The 25,123-nt window shown below is 39.2% G+C and overlaps 1 long non-coding RNA gene across 1 annotated transcript in view; it reads right to left on the reverse strand.

Moving 5' to 3' along the window:
- Positions 1–915: 915 nt before the first annotated feature.
- Positions 916–25,123, reverse strand: part of LOC134419001 (uncharacterized) — a 65,664-nt gene continuing 41,456 nt past the window's right edge. The window contains exons 2-4 of the long non-coding RNA XR_010027926.1: positions 23,958–24,040; positions 12,045–12,155; positions 916–1,243 (exon numbers count right to left, since the gene is read on the reverse strand). This is a non-coding gene — a long non-coding RNA (uncharacterized LOC134419001). The remainder of the gene's footprint in view (positions 1,244–12,044; positions 12,156–23,957; positions 24,041–25,123) is intronic.

Consider the following 25,123-nt stretch of genomic DNA (forward strand, 5'->3'; position numbering starts at 1 on the left):
GATTCTTGCCTTGTAAAGGCAAATATACTCAATTTTAGCCAAGAACCTTCTTGCTCTCCTTTCTTTTATTTTATCTAGGGTAGATGACAGCCTGAAAACATTCTAAGTAAATAAAATAAGGGGAGTTGGTTTTAGATATGGTAATTACTCATCTGCTAGAAAAAATCAACCTAGAAGTCACTAGATAGTAGAAATAAATCCTTGTTGGGCTCAGATTTAACACTTCGAATCTGATTCTTCCACCCGAATCCATACAGGATGCAATTTTGGGCTTAAACTAACTGCTTTTACAACCCCAGTCCTTCAGCTCATGTTTCACTGAATAGTTCTTACTGTCTGGTCATATTAACAATAATATTTATAGCCATCCTTTTCATCTACAGTATTAAAGTTGTATTTTCATGTCAAATTATCTTATTTCATTGAAGAATTAAGATTTCAAATTAATTATGTAACATGAGTCTTAATATTTTATTCTTTCTATAGGTTTTACTTTTATAGATATTTGGACTTATTGCACTGAGTCAAATCCTCAGCAAATGCAAACTGCTTTGGGTCCAGGGAAGCTATGAAGTTGAATCTATTTAAACCACTTAAATACCTGGCCTTTATTTCTGCATTTTAACATCATTGACTTCATTAATGTACATGAGCTGAGAAATGCACGGACATACACACACAAATGAGCACAAGGATAGTGAGCTTCTACAGAATCATTTTCAAGAATTACACACACGCAGCTGTGGCTCTGAATCCAGCCCTTCCCCTGTTTCTCTTTGAAGTCTTAGAATTTTCTAACTTTGTTATAATCTACCACACTAGCAACAACAAAGCCTGACAAAGAGCCTAGCAAACAAATAGTAAATTTAAAAAAACACATAAAGAACCAGCATTAAATGAATCCCAAAATAACAATTAATTTTAAGCCACTCCGTGTTTATTTTGGCAGCCATATCTGTTAGTATTCGGGGATGAAGAATTTAAGTTTCAACAGATGCCCTGAAATGCAAGGAAACCAAGGAATTATTTGAATTACAGCAACAGGACATGGTTGTACTCATGCCTTAAGTTTTAGCTTTTATATTTTTCAGGTTCTGTGCTGCTTTAGTGTGTACTTATGAGCTTCATTTAGAGGATATTAAGCTCTCTTCCCAGAGTAGGTAGACAGAACAATTCCATTTCTAGCTGGGGACCAAGGACTAATGATCGAAGTTTCAGGCCCAAGAGCGTAAACAACGGTGGACTGAAAAGAGAAAAACAAGAAGGATGGGACTTCATAGGCTAAAGCTGTAATTGGACAATTAACCCCAATATGCAAATAGACAAAAACTTATAAAAGTGTGAGACCTTGTGATTGGTCATCCATTTTGTGACCATGTTGGGTTCATCTTGGGTGTAGCCCTGGCTGGGCTCTTGTGCTGCCCAAGGTGTATCCATTGAGGCCTTTTAATGAACACCTACTTTATTCTTTTACTCCGTCTTGCCTCTGTTCTAGGTCAGCCTACTCAAGGCATCAGTTCTTAACAGTCATCAGAGTGACTTATTACAAAGTGTCCTGCAAGGTACAAATACACTTAGAATATTACAAGAGACAAAGCTGTGAGAGAACCACTTATCTTGGTGTCACAGATACCTCCCTAGACCACCCTCAACATCTATTCTAAGCACACCCCCAGACTTAAAATGGGGCAGTGTCAGGCAGCATCTTGCTCCATCTGGGTACAAAGTCATTTGCAGTCTGTTTTCATGCTGCAGTTGATCCTCTTTACTCACATATGCATCATTTGTCCTCTGAGCTATGTGGTACACCTGGCCTTGCTAACATCACAACAGGACTACAAGTGCAAGCCTACAATTCAGGTAGTATCTCTCCCTTAACTCCAAAAGCAGTTCCAAGGATTAAAGGCAAAGCATTGCCTTCCTTGGGCCCGAGAGGCAGGACCAATTCATTTTACTTTTGATGTCTGAAACCAGAGCTGACACAAGGGATCTGATACAAGTCATATATTGTATTAGGACTATGTCATACTACTCTGAGTGCTGTGGTAATATCCACGCATAGGTAGGGTGTCTGGAGAAATACACCTGCAGCATGCTCTGACTATGAAACTGAGTTTTTGCAGGTTTGGTCATATGGTGAATCTTACCATGATTCTTTATTGTCCCATCAAATAGAGAAAGCAGGATCATGTTTATATTGCATCTGTATAACTCATTTTATATCAGCTTTATTAATACCATGGTAGCATGTCTTTCATTTTTTTGCCTGATGTTACCTAATAATACCAGTTTCCATAATTATAAATTCAGAACAACAAAACACTTCTAAACTTTTAGAAGTTAAATGCAGACAAGCAAGTACAAAGCCTGGCACTCATTTTTTCCCTGATATTTTGTTGCCTAGGTTTTCAGAAAACCCCACTAAAAGAATGCATTTCGATTTAAAATTCAAGACCAGACTCGATCATGCAAGTTTAAAAATGGAGTCTATTATATTACTGTGTGCACAAATCTGTGTATTACAGTGTCTACAAAATATGCAATCCCTTGGCAGTTTTCCAGCACAGACCTCGATGCCATTTTTTGGAAGCCTGCTGTGTGCACGTTTCAGAGCCCAGGAGACAGCTGTGAGCACGGATCCACTGTCACCTATGGAGTCACCTGCTGGGCTTTATCCCAAAATAAAACATCCTGCAGCATCCTACCAGGGAGCATCATCACTGACATCTAGGCAGCGCTTGCCTGACTGCCTGTCACCATTTCTAGTGTTTTGTTTTTCTTTTCATTTGGGAGAATCCTTGGAGCAGTTCTGGTGGTACAGGACAAGGCACAGGAGCAAGAGCATCCCCCTGGAGTCATCCCTGACAGACACCTGAAGGCAACATCATGTGGCTCTTTCTGACCTGCAGTAGATTGCTACTTGCAAACCTTTTTACGCTGTTATTCATCTCCTGAGCCATCTGGCCCCTGTTGCAGGATACCTGCAGATGGATTAATAAACCAATCTAATAGAGCTGTACATATTAAATATACAGCGGAAGCAGCTGTTGGGTGTTTGTTGTGAGCTTTCTATTTTTCCCTGATGTTTCAGCCACTGTAATTTAAAGTTCTAAGCCAGTTCCTTCAAGGAAAGGAACAGTTTTTTTCCTTCAACTACCCCAAAAAAACCCAAAATAAATTTATCTCTCATAAAAGAAGCCTGTCATTGAAGAACAAGTTATAATCAGCATAAATATAATTCTCTCCTTGGAGTACAAACTTTTGTTTCAGCCTTTGAATAGCATTGCCAGTTCATCTTATTATAATATACCCCCCTGACAGCTCTCACATTAATTGCACCAGATTGCCCACAGTGTGTTCATTTGTTTGTTTGTTTACTTTTAACTAAGAATGACTTTCAGAAAACTTTGCTTCCTTGCTCATACAAGGGCAAACCAAACCTATCTTAAAGACTTCAAATTGTAGATTATTAATTTGAATGATACAACTAGTGCTCTTTGGGATAGTGCTTATAAATTTCTCAAAGTGGGCCTATAGATGTTGTTATATAAAACAGCAAGACAAGAAATATGTCTGTTCACAATTAGTGAGAATTAAGGTGCCTCTGAAAAATACCTGAGGAATAAAAAGGAAAAGGAAAAAAGAGCATATCCCCTAACAGCCTCAAACCAGTTTTTTTTCAGCTTGATTAAATGGCTGTTTCAACTTTCCTCACCTGGTAGCTGCTGATCTAATTATGCCAGCATTTAAAACACAATTTTAAGATTAAGAGAAAAGTGCAGATGTGGGATCAAATAAAAAAAAAACAAAGAAAAAAAAAAAAAAGAGAATTGCTAACACCACCAATTAAAGGCTACAGAGTTGAAACTTAAGTGTGTTAGTTGCAGTAATTCAGGATGATGGGGTGGAAAATAAAACCAACCACCATATCTGTGGCAAAAAAACCAACAAACAAACCAGCAGACCTCTCCCCTGCCCCCAAACAAAAGCTAAAATGCTGCCTGAGGCAGGCAGTAAGAATTTGAAGGTATTTAAATAAAAAAATACCCCCCTCTCTTTATAAGCTCAGCTGCACGTCTTAAAGATCACAGAACATGAGCCTGCAGTTTTAAAATCTTGCAGAAGTGTTTCTACTGGGCCTATACAAAAATCCTAGGAAAAAACCCTGAACTACTCAGATTGGACAACTTTACTTTTGCCTAAAGCCCATGAAATGTCATAAGGAAGTTGTAGATAAGATGTGGAGTAAATAGTAATAATTCTACATATCCAAGGAGAACCCTGTTATCAAAGCCACAGTGTTCAAGCTTTGAACACTCCATACAAATTTTCCAGGTGAAGCCCAACAGCTGTTTCCAGAGTCCCAAGTATATCAAAGATCTCCTTTTTGCTCCTTACATCTGAGTTCTGAATTTCTTTTTCTCTTTTTTAAGCACCTTTAAGTTAAAATAATCATAAGTCCACCCTGTGATGATCAGAAGTATCATACAGAGAAGATTACATAGGCTCAGCACAATCCTCTTTGACTTCAGATGCTACAGTGCAGAACAGGAGGCAATGTTACTTGCTCACTGCTCCACGTTCCTCTGAAAACATGCCAGCCCAATTAGTAGTTTTCTGAAAACCTTTTTTATTCCTTTTCCTTCCCTGTGTATGTACTGGTGTTCCTCAGAAGGACGTGCTCAATGTGATTCCCATTACTCAAGTATATTTCGCCTTCTCTGTCTAGTGAGTCCAAATTGCTACAAACCATCCTCATAACCGGTCAGATTTATGCCGACCCAAGCCTCATCTCCATCTGTTTCAGTGGCTGCACTTAAGAGGGTCAAGTTGGATGTGAGCCATTATCCCAGAGGTGGAAAACCAAGGCTTTACACGCTAAATCTATGGTTGTCTTTGTCCCAGTGCACTGGACAAAAGGATGCAAGATAGAGAAGATAACAATTCTTCACTAGAGATACATAGGAGAGTATTTGGCAGGTGAATTGCACTTTTGGCACCTGTCAGTAATATACATGGCCATCTAGTGAAATGAGCTTACATTTTTCTCAAAGGAGAAAAAGCATTTCAAACTCACTTCTGAAGTACAAGGATGAAGCAAAACCGTAAAACCTAGCATAATTTGTAGGTATATTAAAAAAGACATTAGTGACATAAAGGACTGCCTCTCTTCTCTGAGACAGGTACAAGGATGCACCTTGCTCTGAACCATAAAGTTGTTACAAAATTTTTCTCAGTCTAAACCGTTGAAGAATAGTCTGCAGAAACTGTTGTAGAATAGTCAGTTCTGGGGGAAAAGAGAGGCAGAGAAGCAGCCATGGATGGATACAGACAGGAGAATACCCTCCACTGCATGCAGACGTGCCTCCCTAACTGCATGAACTAAGCCCTTAAGCGCTCTTTGGTAATGAAATATGGATTTTTTTCCCCAGTCAGTGTAGAAAAGCATTATTGCCTCTAATTTGTACGGTGAAGTTGTGGGGCTGCAGTAGGTAAGGTGATTTGTTCAGGCTCATCAACTAACCGCAGGCTGAACCTCAGAGAGGAGGAGGGTGCTCCTTCCCTCCCAGGCTATTGCACACAGGCTTCTCCAGCACAGCTGCCCCAGTCAACAAGTGTTCTCCAGGAGGAAAAAAATAAGAGGCCAAAAGGCCACTGGACAAAGGAATCAATCCCTTTTCAGCACTCACAGCTAGAGAACTATTGGGTTTCATGTTCTTTTTTTCCATGCAAGTATGACTTACGTGCGCTGGAACTCATTAATGGCCATTGCATTAAGCCAATTCGCCATCCAAATAATGCTTAAATAAGAGTATTTTAAAAATGAAAATACATCCTGCTACCCCAGTACAACTTCAGAAAACAGCATGAAGTGACTTGTTCCTCCCCAGCACTGCTGCTAGAGCAAGGTACAATTGCCTCTCTGTTCTTAGTGATGTAGGCAATATGAGAAGACAGATCGTTTGCAGTGTTTCCAAGGCTGTGCCAGAAAATTAGGAGTAGTCTGTGCTGGGATTTGGCACACTGAGCAAGTGTTTCCTGAATGTGGCATATTACAGTATATTTAACATTTGTTTAAAGTGGATACAATTATTAGTCCCTGGATCAAGTTTCCTTTCTACTGGGCATTGCATATTATACATTGCTGTGAAATGTTTCAAGGAAGATAAGCAGTATAATTAAGCAAGTGAAATATAACTTCCATTTCTCTTAAGATATATCCTGCTGTCAATTCAGTCACTGATTCAAATTTTCTAAGAAGTGTAGATGTTTGCCAAAACAGTAATTTCCTGTTATTGTCATTCAAATACTTCAAAGCACTTCAACATGGAAGGCAAAGATCCCTCTCTCTAGTCAGAGAATCCTTGAGAAACCTCAAAATAGCACCTTCCCTATGATCACACTCTTCCAAGCTGAAGGAAATCTTGGATTGTAAAGAATTGGCAATTTTGAAGGTTATGAAATATTTTCCCCCCTTTTTTGGGATCCTGATACAGCTTAAAAAGTCCTTCAAAACCCTTGAAAATCATGGCCAAAGCCAGTGTTACAGTAACCTAGAGACACCAGAGTGTAGTTTTTGAACTTTTTGCCAGAAGCAAATATCAATTTTGAAATGTGGATTGTTACTAAGGGACTGGCTCCCACAGAACCATATGTTACACAGCACTTGAATTTCTGCTGATAACTTAAGGTTTCTTCCCCCTTTTTCTCCAGGAAAGGTTGATCATTGCAGAGCAGAAGCACAGATGCAAATCCCTTTCACATGCTCACAGTTTCAGCCTGGGATTTCTACCTCAGGTCTGTGTAAAGAGCAGTCTGGCTTTGAGTCACAGCCTGAATGTGACAAAACTCTCTGGAGAAAACTTATTGCCTCTGACCCTGAAACCTGACCTTCACCAGATTTGTGTCATGTGAAATCCAAGCAACAAAAACCAGCATAGCATATTCTAAGTAATCATTAAACAATAGCTCATCTGTACTAATTTTCCTTGCTCTCCTTCACCACATTACAATGTAAGCAGTCAGTGCAACGTTATCTTGCCCTTAGATGATAAATTTCTGTCCTATGAGCAAAATTTTCAAAAAACCACCTCATTGTATTTTTTTGAAACAGGTATAAATGCCATCCCTGTAGCACAGTCCACTCCAATTGTCATGATTATAGCAAAACCAAATTCTTTATCCTCAATCCTGTCTTTAGTGTTAGTGATGTATTTCTCATAGTTCTGATAATATTGATCAGAAAAAATCCATTAACATTTAAAATTTATTTTAAAAGGCACTTCCAGGTTCAAACACCCCCGAAAATTTGAGGTAACAGGGAACTGCATTGGATTTAGAAATTCTTTCTTGTGCACAACACAAAAGTTAATATTCCTCACCAGCAGTGCCATGCAGTTCAAAATCTAAAGAGAGATACCATTAGGATCATTTAAACAATGGTTTCCTTTTTTTAACACTTTCAGATGCATGGCTGAAAAGTACATTAAGTATGAGCAGTACATGTTCTTTATCATTGAGCAAATAGAGGCCAATATATAGGCCTAAGCTCACTTAGACCTGTGTTCAAAGTGTTACATAGCTCTGTTATGCCATAATCCATCAGCATTATCTTCCTTCGAAGCAGCATTTTCTACTTCAAGTTCCATAATGTTCTTGCACTAAAAGTCACTTGTAGTTAGAATTGCAACTAAAGAGGTACCTGCCTATTTCTTATTAGTGTGTTTTATAACAGAAAAAACCACCTATTTCAGGAAAAGTAAATCCTGAAATACATACAGTGAGCTTATTTTTGTGTCTTATCTGATATGTTATCAGTGAAGATCTCAGAAGAGGTTTTTTTCCCCTCATCAGTCATCTTGAAAATGAAACCTGGCAAGAAGGACAGATGGCTGTGTGTGTGTACGTCTGCATTTTTGTTAGAGGAAAGTGTGTGTGGGTTAATGGATAGCAAAGGAGTGGAAAGGGAAAGGGCATGGCTTGTCTCCTGGTCTTTGATTCAAGCCTTGTTCATCCAATGGATCAGTGGCTCCCAGCGAGCAGCCGCAGGCAGCGCTGCCTGGCAGCACACGTTGGCTCAGCGGGGCTGCTGAGCTGCTCGCCTTTGCTCACCCACCCCATGGGCTGAGCACCTACTGCCACTCATTCCCCTTCCTCTCATTTAAACAAGTGTTTTTATTACAGATACAAGCATAATTATAAGTAAATATTCTCTCACACAGGCACATTCACACAGGGAAGGAAAGTGTTCAGCAGGACTGAACTAATCCTTGATGGAAGTCTGCTTAATTCAAAGCGTTAGTGCCATAGGCTCCCTCAGGTAAAGGGGCCTATCCACCTTTGGCAAGTTCATTCAGGAGAACAGAAAAATCCTATAGCCTGAAATCGAGATATTCTGTAACTCTTTTACAAATTATCATTGTCTGCTCCGCCACAGCAGCAAGGAGAAACAAAACAGTATTTGAGATGATCTGGAGAATATAACTCCAAAATCTATTTGCACTTTGAGAGAGAATTACTGGAACAAGAAGCAGCTGCTTTTCAAAGCCATATACACTTTGGATTCAGGAAATTCACAGAAATTATATATGCAAAACAAAACTTGTCCCAGAGACACTGAGTGCTTGGTACAGCTTTAGAGCTAGCAAGGTATAGGCTTGCAACCAAAAACTCCATGTCTTTTCTTAGTCTTGGTCAACAGAAAGTAAAGTTCAAGAGAAGGGGAAAACCTTCAATTGAGCAAAGACTAAAAGAAATGGTGCTTCTTATTTAAAAGTTCCTTAGGCCCACCTAATAAACAGGAAGTTTGGCATTCACAGCCAACAGTCACAGTAAGGGACTACAAAAGATACATGGTCATGAAGTATCAGACTCAGGAGCAGGTTTAACTGGTTTAGGAATAAGTACAACAGATCTTATTGCTGGTCATAGGAAAATGTTCAAAGAATTTGGATTAAAATATATATATTTGGCTATTCATATTGATAGTGCCTCTTTAGATTCCAGAAATTAAATTGTCCCGTAGCAAATTTTGTGAATTATGATTTCTGCCTCTGGCTATCAAGGAAGTCCTATGTGTTGGATAATAACAGGTTTTTACTTCCTTGATCATCACTCAGCTGGATTAGAACCATACAGTATATCCTCCACAACACAACTATTTCAAGAACATCAAGCTTTTTTTCTGCTTATGGCAGGCTGTAAAATTGTGAGTCATTATACCTTGATCTTTATCTAAAATCAATATATAATAACATTACATACATACAGCCCCCACAAAGTATTTTTTAAAAATGCCCTTAAGACTTCCTGTAGACACAGCACTGCCCATACTTTTCCATTCAGAACAGACAAAACATCCTACAACAAGTGATGGCTTCAAACTGAAAGAGGGTAGATTTAGGTTAGCTATTGGGAAGAAATTCTTGACTGTTAGTGTGGCGAGATACTGGAAGAGGTTCTCCAGAGTCATTGTGGATTTCCCATCCCTGGAAGTGTTCAAGGCCAGGTTGGGCTTGGAGGGGCTTTGAGCAACCTAGTCTAGGGAAAGGTGTCCCTGCCTGTGGTAGGGAGGTTGAAACCAGACAGTCTTTAAAATTCCTTCCAACCCAATTGATTCTATGATTCTGTGGTTCTGTAAGGTGTTTAGATATGTCTCCTTATACTTTGCTCTTCCAGTTAAGCATTAAGAACATAATCTTTAAAAAGCAATCCAAATTTCCTTTCTGCATTCTACAGCTTCAGATTGACGAATTCTCAGGGGATTAAAAAATGTACAGCACTTAATGGCTCACATATAAAGACTGAGGTAGAAATCAGAGAGCCTCTTTTCTTCTCTAATATTAAACATACAAGGCTTGTGTCCTTCACTTCCTGCTATAAAATATGCTGATGGATTTTACTTGTGAAGTGTCTCTGCTTTGCAGAGGTGAGAAGGCAAGGAGAAGCTCAATGGAGGCTCTTTTCTTCTGTTCAGTATTGCTGTCACTGTGCAGCCACTGCAAATAAGTCACTTAAAAATTCATTCAGAAAATCACAGTTTCTGAGGGACAGAATGGCTCAGGTGAGAGGTGACAGGATACAGCTACAATTTTCTCCCTCATTCAAAATCTATTTGAAGATCTGTAAAAAGATTTTTAAAAAGTCAGAATACTTTGGTCGTCAAGAGGACCACTTGTCATATTTGAAAATAAAATAATTCAAAGAAAAAAAATCATCAAATGAAAGTGAAATGGTTGAAAGGAAAAAGTTAAAATATTTTCTTAATTAAATGATAGCACAATATGCCTCCCAGCCAGGTTGTTTCATTTTTTTTTTTTAACTTGTATCTTTTGAAAACAGTTCACAGTTTTACTGAATCACGTATCAACACTGAAAATCATTAGAGTCTCCCTTGATTATTTCATGAGAAAATTAATTGGAGGAACAATATATCACATTATAGAAAAGGTTTACAAGTGAAATCTACTTGAGTCCTTACGGACCTTTGAGTTGTACAATATATTGGATGGAATTCAGTCTATGACCTGAGAAGAAGTGCTTACGATTAGTTACATATTGCAAAAGGAGATCAACTGCCAGCTGACTTATTTTCTGATTTGTTTTGTTTTTTCATTACTATTAGGAAAGCATACAAACTCACCTTTAAAGTAATTTTTTTCCTCTAAAACTTCAAAAGTAATTTTAGTTTAAAAATTGAAGGGGAAAAAAAGGAAAGTTAATTTTAAAATCCCCAAGACTGCTTTGGAACGGGGCTGTAATCCTTCAGTCAGCTCTATTATGCCCAAGACAAAGGCATTTGACATACCTATATTGATTTACCATACTTATATTGATTTTGCATCTAGAAAAAGATAAGAACATGTTTCAAGCAGATAAACTCTATGTAGAAAAAAAGGATTAAATAATAGCACAATACCCAGTATTCTGACTATAGGTATACTTTGAATTCAAAATCAGCAATAAGAATTTACAAGTTAAAAAACACTAAGAAATTAATTAAGAACTTACAAACAGTGTAGTCTCTACTACAGTGGAGGAGGACTGCTAGAGAACCCACTACTTAGTGATGTTACTTTACTAGTAGTGCAATATTCAGTACAAAGGACCCTCAAGCCCCTCATTCTTCTTTCCCTTCCTTAATTCTTTTTCCTCCTTACTGCAAAGATACAATACACAAACAGGCAGTCATCCAAATGGCAGTGGTTGTAAAAAGGAAATACACACATATATATAATTGTTAATTAGTTCCACAACTAGAACCCTTCTGTATGCTTGCATAGCTACCCTGGGGCATCATGACTCCCCTAAAGCTATGCAGCAGGAAGGAGGTGTTTGAGGCAGAGTTCACTGCTGGGGAATTCTCCAGCTGGTTCATGTTGTCACATTTTGTGTAGTTGTGTACAGCCAGGGATCTGCTTCTGAGGAAGCAGAGGCATTGCACTGGGGAGGCAGAGGAGCAGATCAAAAGCACAATGGGTTCATCCAGAGATTCAAAGTTTTAAGGAAACCAGAGTGAAAATGACCCAGCCTGTGATTTAGATGCATGTTCAAAATGTTTTTTCCTTACAAATGTTTTTCCTTACAAATTCCATAAAACCCTGCCTGCTGTTCATTAAGTCAGATGCTGATGAAGAAAGGAGCAGTCCCTACAGCAGAGCTTTGCTCCTGCTGAGAGTCTCACACAGCCTGAGGATGGGATGTTGACACTCTCCAGGTGCAACAGCACATGTCCAGGGCAGAGTAACCCTAAATCCAGTCCTTGCAAAGTGTCAGGAGAAGAACCTTTTCTATATGGTAAAATTTTTATCAGTCGAAAGAAAGTCCAATAGGTAGTTCGCTTGACTTTTTAATTACTGTTTACAAGGCCATAAAACTTAGGCATTATCAGCAATATGCATTTACATTTTTATATTACATTTCTCATAAGCATCAGTAAGGTCCCCTCTGGGTCACCTCTTCTTCAGGCTTAACAGCTCCCTCAGCCTGTACTCATAAAAAAAATTCTCCAGCCCCTTCATCATCTTTGTCACCCTCCCCTGTACCTGCTCCAGGAGCTCCATGTCTCTCTTGTCCTGAGGAGTCCAGAACCAGACATTCAGAACAGCACTCAGATGTGCCTCATCAGGACTGAGTAGAGGGGGAGGACCACATCCCTACAATAAACATAATAGAAAAGTCTAATGTAAATTATAGGACATATGTCCAAGTTTTGGATTTAAAATTTTGCAGAGAAATGAAAATTAGAGTCCCTCTGTAGCCATAGCGCCAATACCAGCTGCTGAGTTTTCACAGAATACGTAAACCAGGGAACATGTGTGGTTCATGTAATGGACCTACCATTTTTATGAGGCAACAATTTCTTTTTCCTTGCAGATCATTCTATCTTTCTGCAAAGAAACAGGGACTGGCCACTGGACTACTTGGTTTTGTTATTTCTTCTTTTTAAAACTAAGTCCATGTTGAATAACCAAAAAGGAACCAGGTGAATTGTAAACTTAGCATGGTTAACTTTGGAAAAAAGTTGTGGTCTACAGCCACCCAAACTTGCTATACTCATCAGCCTCAGATTATAGTTTTGCAAAGTAATTCTACTGTAAATACTTAAATAATGCATGGAAGTGTCATGAGTAAGACTGCTGATGTATTGCAGTAAGAGACTGCTTGCTATCTCTGTCAGCCAGCCAATCTTGATTACTATTCATCAAAAAGTTTCCATGGAAATAAAAGGTAATGATTCCAGTACTGCATGAGAAATTTTTAATTATTTCCAATACTTAGTCATCGTTAGCAGTGCTCAGGTTATGTATGAATATGTGAATCTGTTGCATTTGTGGAAGTCAAGCAAGGGTCTCGGGACACAGTATTGCAAAAAGCTAGGGAGGATGAAGTTTTTTTTAAAAACTTACAAGTTTTTAAAAATCTAATCTGGAAAAACAAGATCGTGTGCTGGGGGTGCTTTTGATTGAGGTTTATCAACCTGAAATACCCCAGGCACGTGGGATCAAAGGTTACAGAAGACTGATGTCAGAATGATCAATAATACTAAGGTGACACTAATGAGAGTATCTTCTGCAAGTATGCCGTTGGTCTTTTATGCCCATGGGTGCCCAAAAATAAAGAGGCAGTAATTAATCTCTATATTAACTAGCAATTGTTTACAACACACAGAGAAGCAAAGGGGCATCTTGTCAGCAGGAAATCATTTGCTGAGAATAATGGACTGTGATTCTGGAGATCTGGCCAGGATTGCTTGGCTACTGTGCCCAGACCACACAGGGAGACCTTTTAAAGTTTTGATCTCATTGGAGCACTCTTTTTCCCTGCAGTGTTGTGATGAAAAGCCTTTTTGGCTGTTCTGGCTGTGAAGCTTGATTTGAAGTCTGACACAGATCTGAAATCATACAAAGGAAGCAGGGCCAACCTTTCTACTCCTAGGTCACTAGGAGGGAATCAAATATCCTGGTCTTGCACCAAAAGAGAGCTGTTAAGTTGCAGGTTGAAAGCAATAGGTTGAAGGTTTTAAACTCTTGTTCTGAGTAATATGCTCCTGCCTTGCTAGAAAAGACATTGCTGAATTTTTAGTGTCTGTTTATGCTCCAGGAATAAAAAGCACATCAGTTTGTTTTAGAAATGTGAAATTAATTTCAGAAGGCTAAGTGGGAAAAGTGCTCCTCTCTTCATGCAGGCAAGACACATTAAAAACTTCTCTGAACAACAACAACCCTGTATTATGCATTAACAACCCTAAATTATTAGCAGAAAATTCTACACGCATATTCAATTTCTAAGCATATGATTGGATTTTAAAGATATTTAGCAATTTTATTAATATATCTTATTTTTAAAAAATGGTGCTAAAGTTCCAGGTGCTAGTAACTTGCACATCAAAGTAAGCAGTTTTCACATTTAAGTAATGCATGCACAGTTTTCTGATTTTAAATATTTGTCTTTCCAATCGTTCAATTCATCATTAAAACTTTACTGAAGTGAATTCATAGCTGACTTCTTTTCAGGCAGTAAAAAGTCTGTACTGCATTAATTTAATATTTTTAACAGTGGTCTGTGGACAGAGAAAAAGAATCAAAATAGGGATACTTTTTTCCCTTCTCCACACATTTTCTATCAGGTTGTACATCTTTTTGAGCAGTAATTAAAAAAAAAATACTCTACACAGGCTCAACCAAAAATCCAGTCAAGATATTTGAAAGATGTAGGATTGACAGCCTTTTACAAAATATGCTGTTCACCTCAGTGTTTCATACATCTGCAAGGAAGAGTGGGAAGAAGTATATCACTGGCCCTAAAGATAGAATAGCTGTACTATGAAAGGATTTATTGGACTTTCAGGAAACTTTATAAAGACCTTAAATTGACTCAATCTTTGTAACTCACAAATCCTAAAAAGCTCTCAGGAAGATTGTAAGAACCCAGGAGCCTAATGGCTTAACAGCTCCATCAACTTTCCCTTCCCATTTCAATGTTTTCCCTTTCCCTGTACCCTGTCAGTCCTGGTTTTGCGCTAGGCACAAATCAGGTACTCAAGGACAATCAAATTTCATATATTTAGGCATAAATAATTGGATGCTGAGTGCATGCACCAGGATTGTTTCTTAGAAAGCAGGTAGCCAAATACCTGAGTCCATCACCCAGGCCACATATTTAGCCTCTGATCTCCCATGATATGTAAAGTCTCATTTACAACTAATCTCAATTTCATTTACATATCTGAGTATCACTTCATTTGCCTCTCAAGTGTCTTTTCAGTGGAACTAGTGGAATTGCATTAGCAGTCTCAGATCACAGCCCAGCCTCCTGCTAGCAAGCTGATATTGGGTCTCTCCAAGCACAAGTAAAGCCACTTTCCTTTACTTAAGCTGCACATTTGACCTGGGCTTTAAAGACTCCTCAACCTGCAGCAGTCCAGCAGCACTGAGCAGTGACTTGGTTTGTCTGGAACTTTGACAGTTTCTAAAAAATTGCATAATCTTGAGTGACATTGTGCTCTCACAACAGTCAGCACTACAACATTCAACAATATAAAAGCTTTATGGAAAAATGTTGTGGGCAACCCTTCTTAAGTTCAAACTTTGAACTTCAAACATTCCTTTGAAATGTTTATAAATATTTAGGATACAAAGATAACCAACCATGCAGAATTTGAACCATATGCATTTCTGTGCTGCCTTTGGCAAGTACCAGTTTAAAATACATTAAATACATCAAGAGTGTTCATGTGACCATGGCAACGCAAACTGAATTATAAAACAAATATGAAATTTTCACACTGTTGGTCTTATTAGAAATGTCTGTCTCATTTCTGCCCAGCATTCCTTCTGACAACTCCTGCATCATTCAACAGCCACAACCCAGAAGGGTGTATGGAGAGGCTCTCATTTGGGTCAATGAAGCGCAATGAAGGATAAAGACAGTGATTTTACCTGCCATCACCACCTGCCAAAAACATGCTTGTTTTATCAGAAGTTGCTGGGCACCAAAGACCTCACTGGCTCATTTGGAGATTGCAAGGTGAATGCCAAACACCATGAGGCAAATGGCAGCCACTGAACGGGAGACAAACTCAGCACCTGTTGGGTTGACAAGGATGGAGAGCCGCGTGTCAGGTCACCTCTAGCACTGGTAGCAGCATCATGAGGAATACTCAGCTATCTGTAACCACCATGGTCTGATGGATGCCAATAAATGAAACAGAGGAGAAAACAGCTTTATATATGAGTATGGACAAAATTAAGTATCAAATCCTAAAACATGATACATTTTAGGCAACAGGAAAACGATGACTTTGACAAGAACATGCGGAAGCCTTGTAAAGAAATTGAAAGCAGGTTCTTGGGTAGGATGCAGAACAGACAGGACAGATGGGACAGTGATGTATTTGGATAACTATCTCTGTCCTTCACACATGAGGTGTGTGAAGCAGTGTATGCAAATGAAAGCAGCCTTCATCGACGGAGTCCACTACCTGGTCCTGAAGACGAAGGTTATGCACTCTCTGAGCAGCCTCCCTAACAGAGAAATCATTTCTGAAAAGCTGAGCCCATGTGCACATCCTGTGAGTTAGGTTACCCTTACTCGGTGTCTGGGATAGAGCTTAAAACACTGCTCTGGTCCATTTGGAAAAGAAAGAGATCACATTTGAGGTGACTACTCCTGCTACACCCTTCTCCTCAGATTTAGAGTCCATTGGCAATAATTATTAATTATTCTTATTCTGCCTTCATCTTCATCACACTAATAAATGCCATCTTATTGCCACAAAACATGAACCTAGAAATGTCTAAAGAAGCAATGAAATTGCAGGCTTAAAACAATATGCAATGCTGATTGATTTTAAGAAAGCTCCTGGCATACTAAAGAACTACTTGTAGACTTTGGGCACTTTAAATCCTAAATAAACAGACAAGTTATATAAAACCAGTTAACCAGTTATATAAAAACAGTTAATATTAGATTAACTGGTAGTAAGACTGGGAAACTTTATCTATAATAGCTTTGAAATGCATTTTAATTAATTTTTTTTAATATTACAAAGGAAAGGAATATTCTGGAAATATTTGGGAAATTCTGGTTGTTGCCAAAAAAGGCATTAAGGGAGGATCAAGTAATCAACTAACTACATGTAGCTGCATTTAAAAGTGGGTCATTACGCATTTTCTAAATTAAAACTTAAAAGTAGCATTTTTCACAGACTGTTACATATCTTCTAGCTGAAGCTCTTACACTTTAAGTTACATATGCAATTTCATACTTCCTGTTTTGTAAAACAGGAATAGCAGGTTTCCAAAAATGGCTAAACATGTAAAGACTATATTTACAGCTTGTGATGAGGTGAGAAGCAGCGACAGAGGCTTTGACAATTTTGAAAGCAGGTAGTGTGAATAAAGAAGAAAAAAGTCCAGAATCTTCAGCTCTTCCCTCAGAGAAATGCAAAGAGCCTGTAGCTGACATGAGATGGGATATTAGATTAGCATCTCACATGTAAAATAAGAATAGCAGCTCCAGGTTACCTATAAGGTGTGAAGAATAATTAATGGATGTTTGCATTCTTTGCTGAAGATGTAAGACACTGTATAAGTGCTAAGCATTACTACAAAGAGGAATTTTCAGATCTTGGTACATTCAGTTTACATAGTATAAATGACTTCATATTTCTGCTAAATAATTCTCCAGTATCTTTACCAGTGCTTGCCTCCATCTAATTCCAAAAATTGAAACCTCAGCTCTCTTAAAGGCAAGATGACAAAATTTTGCAGACTATCTGTAATAAAAACAAGGCAGAACAGTGCAAGAAAATATTAACTATGATGAAGGCCCTGTGTTTCATTCTCTTAAAACTGATTCATTCTTGTTTAATGCATTATAGACATGAGAAAAACAAAAAAAGGAAGAGAAGAACTAAAATTTATTAATTTCTGTCTTTCTAAAAATCAAATAAAGGATGTGCTGGAAAAACCTAATCTCAGTGTGTCCAGCACTAGCCCCATTAAAGTTAACATAAAAACTCTACTGACAGCAGAGCAAAAGGGTCTCAGCCAATGGCACAATTTTACTGAAGAAAAGCAAGTTGTGCTAGATAACTACTCATAGGTGATTTGGAAAACAGCACAAACACTGAGGTTACAAAGGCAGCTGCTGATGCTTGCTTGCCCAATTTAGTAAAAAGGGAAGCAGATTTGTAATGGTGCAGGAAGACCTCTAAGCACTGACTGGAGATAAAAGGAGTGGAGACATTAAATTTATATACAGTTAGTGCTATATTCTAAAGAAAACAAGTTTAATTCCATCTATACAAAAATAGGCTTGACCAAGACAGTTTACTGTCTAGAAAAGAGATGTTGCCATTACATAGTTCTGGGAAATATCACTTGGGGAAAAGATTCTGGTATGCTCTAACTTCTTCTCAAACAGAAACTCTAATCTTTCTACTGTGAACAGTAGAAACAATCATTACCTATAAGAAAAGCCTTGGTTTAGGAATGAGCAGAAGTCCATAAATATCCACATATATCCTGCTGCTTCACATATTGCTTGCTTTTATTTGGACCAGCCATCTAAAAGAACTAAAAAAGAATTAGTCTGAATATAACTTGGGCTGGAGGATGGCTGCATAATTTTCACACAGACCTTTTATTCAGTTTGCTTTTCCCTGCTGACAGGATGTCCCATTTTCAGGAAGGCAATCTGCTTTTCAGCTGCTGCTCTCCTTGGAGAAGGTATGGCAGGGCAGCTAGGAGGGAACATCCTCGTGTGCCTCCAGCTGTCTGCAGGAATTGCCAGCGTATGCTGGGCCACAAAAGGGAGAGGGAGGATCACGGCTCAATTTCTGGCTTCCTTCTGTCTAATTGTGTTCTAATGATCTGACTGCTGGTTATCTTGCCCATCAACTGCCCTATGCAGCAAAACAGGCCCCATGAATCAGGCACATCATCTCAGCAGGGCAGGGCTATTTATAGCACTGAAATACCTAATTTAATAATACTTCAGGCCAGATTCTCAGCTGATGTGAACATGTACAGTCTCACTGAACTCACTGGGTCTATTTGACCAGCTTCAGGCAAGGAGCTGGCTATCTGTTCATAAGGGTTGTAGAAAAGAGCCTTTATTTATGCACTGTGCAAGGGCAGGAAAATCCCATACTCCCACTGGGCTGTCTCACTTCATGCCAGTTTCTCAGAGCTCTGAGCTAATTTGAGGAAACACAATTAGAGAGAGTGTCATAGCTGCTAAAGGGTCTATAATTCATCACCTGCAAAACAAGGGTAGTCAACACTGAAAAATGCATGAGCTTTTTGAGCCACTGGAGCAGTAGATCACAGCAGCATATATTCCAGTTCCTTTCCTTCCAGGTTAACAAAACCAGGCTGTGAGCAGAACTCTTTCCCTGCAGAGACTGCCTCCTTTCTGCACCCTTTGCACAATAGCAAGCATAGTTTTTCCAGCACTCTTACTGACACTTTTTTTGGAGCATTTTAGCATCAGGGTCAGTACCCTGGAAAGTGATACATGGGTGTTTAAAATCCTTGTGCAGTGGATATATTGGACTAGGATCTCCAACTCCCTGGTTTGACCATCCCTGATTCCAGTCTCAGTTCAGAAGCCCAAGTCAATCAAGGCAGCTGGCACACTTGGGCCATTCCTGCTAGAATGACCTCCACAGGGACTAAGGCAATGTCTAGTGTCTGAGCTCTGACTTGTTTGCATGCACCCTTGGTGCTGTGAGTCAGAGTCTGGTCAGGATTGCTGAGACAATGCTGAAAAGCAAATTCAGGCACCTGAGGGACTTCAAAGTGCAAAAACGAGTCTCTCCTCAGATGCCCAAATGTTCAAGATACCAACTGAGTACAGAGACCTAAGGAGAGCCATTAAGACACAGGTCTCAAAATCCATTTTTGCAATTTTTTTAGCAACAGAAATGGTTGGCAGTTTAGGCTTGAATCACTACATGTTCAGATCCCCAGCTCTGCAAATCTTTCTCAGCTTAGATTTGACCTACATGTTGTGTTATATTCCACTACAAACTTCCAGGTAGTTTAAACCTGGTTTATCAGTTTGGTTGGTTGGTTTTTGGTTTTGTGGGTTTGTTTTGTTTGGTTTTTGTTGCTAAACTATCAGTGTGGCAGTAAGAAAATACATGAAAATAATTTCTGAGCAAGTCCTTCAAAATTAAATAATGCCACATCAGCTGCAATTGTTATAAGAGAGAGACTTTGCGGAGAAGTTATTAGATGAGAAGAAGCACACCTTTGACATAAGAGAATTTTTGGGGGTTGTTTATTTGTTTTTAACAATATTTGTCTTTCATACTTGAAAACAAGGAGGTTATACTGTCAGCATTTCAGGTGCGTATTCAAAACAGGGGTTGCATTTTTAAGCACAAGAATGAGTGGAAACTAAGGAGAAAGTGAGTTGCAAGAAATAATTTGCACTCTAATGCCAACTACTTGGACTTACTGAAGTACACAGCAGGCTGTGCTGTCAATTAATGGGAGCAATGGCATGGTGTGCCCTGGGACATGCCACATCTGGCAGATGTTCTGAGGACAATCTTTTCTCTCTCAGCATTGTGTATGGCTCTACACATCTGTTTGTGAAAGCTCAAGGCTCAGTTCATACAATCATTAAACCCAAAAATATCTTCTTACATATAGCAGGCACAAAACACAGTGAGAGAAAGCTTAGGAAATAACCTTGAGAAGAGAGCTGAAAGCAGGAAACCTCACAAATCAGCAACAGTCTGCCTGCTCCTACCCTAGTTCCAAGTCCTGGCAAGGTGGAGGTGAGAATTTGAAGAGATGATAAAGAGGTCTCATATTCCTTGACGACCACAGAAACAATGACTTTCTCAGATTGGATATATGTGACAGTTGATGTGGTGATGAGAAAAACTTATCCTGCAAATAAATGTGCTTTGTATTGCTGGTGAACCTGAGGTGGCAATCGTAAATACTGAGGGATTTTTTTCCTCCTGGGGAAAGTTTTGAAGAGCTTTTCAGAGAAAGCTCTCACTGCTACATTAATATTTTCACCTTTAGATTCAATTGACCTGACTCTGCTTGAGGTAATAGATGTGAGAGCCAGTAGAAACACCACCTGGATCAATGTGGTAGGAAAGTTGAACCAGGTAGCCAGTGTCAGATGTTAGATGAAACAAGGTGTGCTCAGAAATATTTTTAGCACCTCTTTCAAACCACAGTTTAGCTGATGTTTGAAGTAAAGCTAGTGGCACCTTTCTGACATAAGGATGTATCCATGTTGATGAAGCTGCATCTATTTTTGCCAACATTAGTAGCAAACCATGACAGTTTTACAGGTTGTAAAGGTGGTTTTGATTTAACACAGATTTTTCTCTAGTGCTGAGAAAGGTGTTAAAAAAGACTTAAGCACTCTCATTTTTAAAGTAGCTATTTTGTGTTAAGCAGTCCTGTTTAAATGAAAGTCATAAATTGTGCATGTGCTCCTGCTGGCTATTAGCTTCTAGTTAGTAGATTCTGAATTACCTTCCCAGAGTGAAATGCTTATGTGAGTCACCGTTCATAATATTGCTTATTCAGCTACACCTCTGTCATTTGAGCTAATTGAGTTAAGTAATAGTGTCACAGGATTTTCGTATAGAGTTTCTGCTCTGGCTGTAGTTACCTGCTGTCAATTATCAACTCCCACTAATCACTATTACTGTCAAAACTGACATTAGTGTATGGCAGTATTTATCTCACTCCAAAAGGTTCATTTACATGTGGTATCTATTCTCTGCATCCATAACTTATTGCCATTATTTGAAGTGTTCCCACCTACCCTCTCCCATTCCTCTTTCTGTTATTAGCCATAGCCCTCTTTTATTATTGTTTTTTAATTTATAGTATTAACCCCATTATTTCTAGCACTGGTTAGCAAATGTGGGTTCCCTAGCAGCTTGCTTTCTCTTCTCCTCCTCATCAGTCATTATCACAATAGGCTTCTTGTTACTCTGAAAGCCTGCTCTGCACATTTTTCCAAGGAAGGTGCTGGAGAGTCTAAAAAGCCCCTCAGCAGAGGAGAACTGATCTGCTGAAGTCCAAAGGATCACCATCACTGGAAATGAGGGAAAGGAATGGCTGATTGTGGCTTTATCTTGCACTGCTCTGCTGAAGTTTTCAAATTTACTTGCAGCTGCTTCTGCTAATACAATATTGGAGAAGATTTTACAGCAGCAGTATATTGATGCTATAAATAAGATCAAACAGTATTCCTGTTAATGATGAGGCTTAATAAGGAAGAAGAGATAAAAAAACTTTCAAATCCATATAGTGGTTCTACAGTTTGCTTATTCTCTTGCTTTCTACATCTCTTTTCAATATTCCATTTCTCTTGTGATTCTTTGTTATGACTTTGATAAACTTATATATCTGGCTTTCTTCTAGGCCTTATTTTATGTTAGACTTGGATTACTTTTTCTCATGCTATATGGACAATATTTGTTTTCCCATACCTTCCCTGTTCTTTATTCTATCCACATCTTTTTTTCTGCTCCTATCTTGCTACATGTCTCTCCAAAATTCTGTGACACTTTCTACCTTCTAGTGACTGCTTCATCTGTTCATCTTCCTTTTCATTTCTATTCCCAATGTTCATTCTACTCCTTTCTCTCTTTGTATCCTTCCTTATACAAGGCCTTTCTATATTTCATTTGGACTGCTTATTTCAGAATACAGTCCCTAAACACAAGTATAATAACCATAATTTAAACTTCCCCACAACACAATTTCCTATTGAGTGAGAATTTTTCTGGTTGAATTTAGAGAATACAATTAGTTAGCCCTATTATGCAAAAATACAATCTGAAAAAAAAATACATAAAGATGAATATTGGGGTGTACCCCGGACTATCATTTTCTTCCATCAGAGATGCAATGAATGGTATCACAGCTCTCTCCTGAACATCTCATTTTCATTTTGCTGAAGACCATGCACTAAACCACCCCAGTTCATGTTTTTAAACCTGGCTTGCAGCCTGCACTCCAGCATACCTTTTCAGAAGAAATATCTTTCCCTCCAGTCTTCCCAGTGGCCTTGGGAGTTGTTACTGGCAGCTGAACCATCTGCAGTGCACAAGAAGGGTCTGCTGCTGATAGGATGTACGTGCAGAAATTTTGAGACCTGACCTGTGTGCTGGCACCTGGCTGAACTCATCCTTCTCAGAGCCTCTGCCTGCAGGGCAGGGCAGCACCCAAGAGCTTTTTCTCCTCCCTGCAGCAGCTGGGTAGCAACAGAAGCAGCTATGGCAGTCACAAAGCACTGCTATCCTCCTTCCTGCATGGGACTTTCAGAAACAGGTACAGCTGAGGTATGCACAAAGTGTTTCACAGTGTACTGTGAAGTTGGAAGACAAGCCTGCAGTCAGTCGTGTCCTGCCTGTACTGAAAGCAACTGCCTGGAACACTCAGTGCCCTCCCAGCAGTATTTCTGATTTACCTCTGTACCTCAAGAACTCACCAGCACCCCAAGCCCATGCTGCTCCAACAAAGAACCCCCTTGCCCTTACACATTCTGCCCGACAGCCTGACAGCATAAATCTGAACTTTTCCCTACAATAAAGAAAGTGTTGTGTACATCAAGCACTTGGCTGTGTGGGTTCCTCCTTAGTGCAATTCCTCCCGAGTTCTTCATGGGGAATTGCTAAAAATAGCATTTTTGTTTCTTGCCTACTGCTTGGTCTTTGGAATTCTATTGTAGTTTTGCAAGCAGTCAGTTTGTAAGAAACACTATGGAGAGACCCTGCATGAGTTCTCTCAGAGTATTGTGATTTAGAAAGCCTAGACAGAGCTGAAGGACCTAGTGATAAACCATACAGTCCTGGAGACCAGACAGGGTCACTCTGGACTTTCCTACTAATCATCACTGAAAGGGGCAAACAACTTACCTTTGATATACTGAAATGCAAGAGTTTTGTGCCAGTTTTCCCCTAATAAAGCAGAGACATTAAACATACCAATAATTTTATCTTCCAAAGTGAGCCTTACGTATCCAGCATAGCTGAGGGAAAAGGAGAGGAAATAACCTGCAACATAGATGGAACAAAGGCTCTGGAGATTTAGTGTGCAGCTTCCAATGTGAAGTGTCCTTTAGCAGTAAACCTGACTTAAAATATCCTGTTTTTTTTTTTTTTTTTATCCTTTACAGCTTGGTTCTGCTTCTATACCTCACCTAGACTGCCTCCTCCACATAGAATTAAGGCAACTTTTAAGGGCATGGACTGAAATAATCCAGGTTGAAAAACCCCTTGGGATGGGGAAAGCGGTAGGGTGGAGAAGGCAACAAAAATCTGATGCAAAAATTTAATTATTGTCATTGTTCATCTAGTACAAATTACTTTTGGAAGGGTTACGAATCACAATTATTTTAGAAAATGCTTTGTTATTATTTATGGATTCTGTAGATTAAAGATTGTTGTTGAGACTTACATGCTGTGATGAAAGGCTTTTGAAAATTACTTGAGACTAGTAAAATTCCAGTAAACAGGAACTAGTTTCCAAATATGCACAGACTGAAAAAGAAGAAAGGAGGCAAGGCATTAAACACCACAGGAAAAAATGGTGCAGGTTTTAGATTTGGAATTCCACAATGCCATAAATTTCTTCACACTGTGGGAATGAGTTCTTGTCCTGAAGAAAACGGCAACAGTGGGCGACAACTCACGTGTAGGTGAGAGTGGGGTAACATCTCCTAAATATGCAAACTGTGATGGATTTCTCCAAAATAAAATAAAAGTAGCCAAGTAACAGGTTTCTGGATAACCACAGAACCCCAAAGGAGACCTGCGAAATGACACAAGACACTGGGGGAATGAGCACTTCTTCCCATGGAAAAAGGCCACCATTTGTGGCCACTTGCATGTGGCGAAAGTGGGGTGCAATAGCCTAAATGAGAAAATTTGTAAGAAATTCTTTCTAAAAAAAGGGTGCAATATACTACAACACTGCACACAGGACCCCAAAAACTACATCTGAGCTGACACCCAGGCCCTGGGGAAAGGAGTTCCTTTACCCATGGAAAATGGCCTCCATTTGCAGCCACTCACACTAGACCAAAGTGGGGTTCTGACCTGAAAATTTGAAAACTTTGCAGGATTTATCCCAAACCAAAGCTGGAAGCAATGAGGACCCTGCCTGCCCTTTGAGCCCCAATTACCACCTCTGAGCTGATACCCAGATCCTGGGGAAATGAGCTCTTTTTCCCATGGAAAATAGCCTCCGTTTTCAGTCACTCCCTCCAGCCGATAGTGGGGTGCCAACCTAAAAATTTGTAAACTTTGCAGGATTTCTCCCAAACCAAAGCTGTCATCAGATTGGACTCTTTTCTGCCTTTTGAGCCCCAAATTCTGACTTCGATCTGACCCTGAGAAACTGCGTGAATAAAGGCTTTTTCCCCATGGAAAGTAGCCACTCTTCCCATTCTCTTGCATGGTGCTGTAAATGCCACACTGACTGCAATGTTGTATTTTTGTCAATTTTTTGGAAAGGCCTGGAATTTCTTTTACTCTTTCATCTTCTCTTTAAGTAGCTTTTGATTTGGCAATGTGTCTGCCTGTTTTCCTTTCCTGTAAAGATTTAGAGATTTTACTGCAAAT

This window comes from Melospiza melodia, chromosome 5 (genome assembly GCF_035770615.1).
Source record: "Melospiza melodia melodia isolate bMelMel2 chromosome 5, bMelMel2.pri, whole genome shotgun sequence".
Classification (NCBI taxonomy): domain Eukaryota; kingdom Metazoa; phylum Chordata; class Aves; order Passeriformes; family Passerellidae; genus Melospiza; species Melospiza melodia.